The following is a 4,901-nucleotide window of genomic DNA, read 5'->3' on the forward strand; positions in this document are numbered from 1 at the left end:
GATATGCGCGGGGTCACGTGATCGGAACTCCAATATAGAAAGTTTAAAACTACGCCCCCGGTTACCTCACGACTCTTATGAATCTTGACTTCCTGCATCAGACCTCCGTGGAAGTTTCGGAGCCCCACCTTTTCAGGTATGCGCATTACAAGTCTGCCCCAGCACGAATATCATTATTCAGCTGTATTTATTTTCAGCCTGTCACTTTAATATTTTCAGAAATCGAGCCGAAGCAATCCATGCGGCCGATTCGTAACTGCTGATATTTACCCCGCATCACTGCTGTCAGGGTCGGATTGGCAAGGCGGGCATTCGGGAAACGGCCGAAGGGCCGTTGTCTCAGTGCCCTCTGTGGGCCGGTTTTTTTCTCCCCTTTTTCAGTTCACAGAGAGTGCTCTCTGCTATCTGCTCTCTGTGAACTTGGGAAGGGGAGAAAAAAAAACGGCCCACAGAGCGCACGGAAACAGAGACAGAAATGAAAGCGCTTCACTGTGTGCCATGCAGTGATTATTAGCTGTGGCCTCACTTCACCCCCTGCCCCTGAAAAGCAATCACGCCAAGGGTGGGCTGGGGAGCGGTGATTGTCTGCGAAAATCGGCCTCCCTGGGGGCCAGGTGTTGCTCAGGCCTTGAGCCATTTCCACCTCGGCCCCCCTGGGGCCCACGCAGCCGAGAAACGGTGTTAATCTTAACACCTCGCCCACAGCCCCTCAGATTCAGGGCACAGTGGGCGAGGAAGAATGGGTCTGGCTGTGGGGGCTAGGTGATGTTTTGAACTCCCACCATCTTCACCTCAGCCTTCCCCTGTCTACCATTGTGCTCCCCTGCCAAGACATTGCCCTGGGGCCTGGAGGGCTGGGGAGGGTTGATTAATTTACTAATTGCAGGGGCCATACTGCTGTTCATGTGCTCTTGAGCTAAGCTAATTTGTTTTTAATATCAGCCAGACCAAATGTGTGAACGCTCAGATACGGAGTGGCTAATTTGACACAAAACAGTGTATTGTGTGAGGTGAGCTCTTAATGTGAACACACATTCCACTAGAGAAAAAAAAAGAATTAGGAATCCCAGGCAGTCTCACTTTGCCTTTGCTTGTTGTTTGTCAGTATTGGCTTTGACAATGCTTCTGAAGCATTGGTAAAACCAATAGTGGTGAGCGGCCATGTTGAACTGATATTTTCTATACTTCCAAGAAGGCCATTTCATTGTGTGCCACAAGAGGAAAAAAAGATTATGAACCAATTCAGAGACTCCCCCTCACCCTCACTCACCCTCAACCCCTCACCCTCACTCACCCTCAACACCTCACTCACCCTCAACACCTCACTCACCCTCACCCTCACTCACCCTCAACACCTCACCCTCAACCTCAGCCACTCACCCTCACTCACCCTCACCCACCCTCACCCACACTCACCCTCACTCACCCTCACTCACCCTCACTCTCACTCACCCTCAACCCCTCACCCTCACTCACCCTCAACCCCTCACCCTCACTCACCCACCCTCACCCTCACTCACCCTCAACCCCTCACCCTCACACAGTGTAATAGGTCTCAGACCATTTCAGTTAGAGCTTTTAGAAATGTTTATGGCTTTTTTTATTTGTAATTCTTTAGCATTGGCTACAGGAAACAAAAATGCTAAACATTTACAAAAAAAACCCATAAACAATTCTAAAAGCACTAACTCTAATGGTGCGAGACCTATTGCATTTCCAATGCAGAAGCAATGCCTATCGGCATTTGTATTTGGCATACAAATATGTCTTGACCTTATCCTGTACACAAGTAGCCTGTGAGAGAAGTTTTTCCAAACTGAAGTGCATCAAAACCCGCCTAAGAAACCAAATTGGTCAGGAAAACCTTGAAGCCTTTATGCTCATGTCAGTTGAATGGAATGTGCTGTCTCAGTTGAAAACTGATGACATTATTGACTTCGTTGCAAAAAAAAGTGCATTGCTGCAGGATCTTTTGATTGAGTAATCCTCAGTCTCCCCATGGCCCAGACTTTAAGGCAGCAACAGATATGAATAAAACTGTGTTTTTTGTATATAGACATCACCTGCTGACTGTGAAAAAAATGTATGACTAGATTGTACAGATACATTTTTTCAGCATTCTTTACACCCCAGACTGCCTTTTCCTCGTTTGTGAATTCTTACTTTTGTTATTACATGTTCTATTCCCAGAGATTCCAGTCTTACCCTTTCTCCTTGACTTTGCACTAGATTTCTGGTTTATGTGATGATTAGAGTCTAGGACATAGCTGGTTAGGAAAGAGTATCCAACGACATTGTGCAGGGCGTTAAGACTGCAAGTAAGTATTCAGTTATCTGAACTGCAGTGCTCCTAGTCTTTACCAATGTTACTTGCTCTGTAAGCTTTAAAAGGCTTAATTTACTAAATATTTGTCTACAAATTAGACCTCAAAGAGTAACCAAATGGTGTTTCATGAAAGGGCATGCCCCTCGAATGTGGGCCACGCCCCTTAAATATAGGCCGTGCCCCTTAAATGTAGGCCACGCCCCTTAAATGTAGGCCACGCCCCCTTAATGTGGGCCACTTTTTCGTCAGTGCCTGGGCCAAATTGTGATCCCAATCCGACCCTGACTGCTGTTACCCATCCGGACTACATACACCAGACCCCCGTGAGAGTACCGGACCCCCTCTCTTCCAGGTATGCGCACTGTGACTCTGCAGCAGTATTATTATCTTGCTGCAACTACGTGACTACTTACAAGTCTGTCACTTTAACATTTTTAGGAATTGAACCGAAGTCATTGACACAATCGTTTCGTAACTGCAGACACTGATCTTAGTCCACAGCTTTTACGATATTTGGACCAAACACACCAGACTCCTGTGAGAGTGCCGCAATTTCCCTTTCTCAGGTATGCGCAGTGTGACTTTGCCTTAGCATTAATATTGACTACCTGACTGTGTGTATGTGACTATTCACTAGCGTGTCACTTTATTACCTCTAGAAACCGATCTGGACTACTCTAAGCGGTCGCTTTGAAACCACAGACATTGAGTACACTTCTTTCGGGGACAGCGGTTTAAATACCGACTTCAGGTAGGGTTCCCCCCTTTTTCTGTAACATCTTAATCTGCTCTGACTAAGCACCCCCGTCATGGTTGGGTAACTGCCGACAAATTACTCCTTTTAGGATTCTGACCCACGCGGCGGATTCCTTATCTACCTTGCAACCACGCCTTTCTACTAAGGTAATTATTTTGATGTGCTTCGTGCCCTTAGTTTTTACTATTCGACATTAGGCTATTTGATATCTAACCTAGTGGTTTGCATGACAGATATACTGGACGATGGGCAACCATCATATCTGTTTGCTGTCTATCTTTGCGAAACTCCTCTTCTAGTGGGTTTCAATATATTCCCTTTGACTTGACATTATGGAAATTGTTCAAACCTTAAGGGCCCACAAGCTGTTACCCTTTCAGGACATGGCCATTCCCTATCCTTCGAAATTACTATCTTATACTATACCCATTAATGTAAGTAAGCTGTGAAGTGTTTCTGTACAACTTGGGATGGACACCGCACCAATGCTATACCTATGTTCAAGCCTGCAGCCTTTCATATTTGGTGTTTGTCACCACATAAGTATTCCTCATTACCTTTTTCTCAACATGTGTATCCCCCTGGTAATGTTCCCCTCTTCGACCATTAACAGTGCATTTTCTATGAGTAATATGGATCTTTTTGACCATAATTAAAATAAAATTATTAATTTTCTGTGCAGATTTATTGCCCCACCTGCATCCCTGTCCTGATGAAGACCCTCTAGCAAGGTTTTATCATACGCCTGCATCAACTTGGGTCGAAACGTCAACACTTTCTTCATCCTCAGCCTTCTTCCCCATTTATCATTTGTGGATTTGTTGTAATAGGCATGAGTTTGTCATATTAATTTATGAATTGTGATTATTAGCCTGTGTTAATCAATTTTTAGTAATCTTTCATTAAGGTCAAACCGACCACCGTTCTGTCACGTATACAGTTCCTTCACCTTCCACATCACTACCCTTCCCTTTCCCTTCTGTTAGGGGCATTATTCATGATTACGTTTTGATGTATTTTATGAACAGTGTTTTATTGAATATTTTATACACGTTGTGATTAAAAACAATGCTCGATATTGTCTTTGAAATTAGTTGAGATATCATTTAATTTTAGTTTATTTGCTTTAGTATCTGGGACCATTTTGTTTGCATCATTCACTCACCAGGTCCCAGCGAATTATTGGTTTAACCCGTGTCTCTACAACACAGTTGTGTGTGTGTGGTTGTGTGTGTGTTGTGTGTGTTATGCTTTGTTTTGCTATGTTTTGTTTTGTTATGTTTTGTTATGCTATGCTATGTTTTGATGCGTTTGGTATGCTATGCTATGTTTTGCTTTGCTATGATATGTTTTGCTATGCTACGTTTTGTTTTGTTTTGCTATGCTATGTTTTGTTAAGCAATGCTATGTTATGTTATGTTTTGTTTTGTTATGCTATGTTTTGTTATGCTATGCTTTGTTTTGTTATGTTATGCTATGTTTTGTTGTGTTTTGTTATGCTATGTTTTGTTATGCTATGCTACGCTATGTTTTGTTATGCTATGTTTTGTTGTGTTTTGTATACTATTTTTTGTGATGCTATGTTTTGTTGTGTTTTGCTATGCTATGCTTAGTTTTGTTATGCTATGTGTTGTTATGCTATGCTATGTTGTGTTGTGTTTTGTTATGCTACGTATTCTTGCGTTTTGTTATGCTATACTATGTTTTGTTATGCTATGCTATGTTTTGCTATCCTGGTGTGTGGTTGTGTGTGTGGGGGGGTTGTGTGTGTGGGGTTGTGTGTGCGTGGTTGTGTGTGTGCGTGGTTGTGTGTGTGCG

At 43.3% G+C, this 4,901-nt stretch overlaps 1 long non-coding RNA gene across 1 annotated transcript; it reads left to right on the plus strand.

Annotated features, from left to right (window-relative positions):
- Positions 1 to 2,629: 2,629 nt before the first annotated feature.
- LOC147730295 (uncharacterized) lies at positions 2,630 to 4,074 on the plus strand. The gene is made up of 4 exons (XR_015308373.1): positions 2,630 to 2,892; positions 2,986 to 3,077; positions 3,172 to 3,229; positions 3,766 to 4,074. It is a non-coding gene; the product is annotated as an uncharacterized LOC147730295 (long non-coding RNA).
- The last annotated feature ends 827 nt before the right edge of the window (positions 4,075 to 4,901 follow it).

The sequence above is a fragment of the Lissotriton vulgaris genome, chromosome 2_1, assembly GCF_964263255.1.
Source record: "Lissotriton vulgaris chromosome 2_1, aLisVul1.2, whole genome shotgun sequence".
NCBI classification, from domain to species: Eukaryota; Metazoa; Chordata; class Amphibia; order Caudata; family Salamandridae; genus Lissotriton; species Lissotriton vulgaris.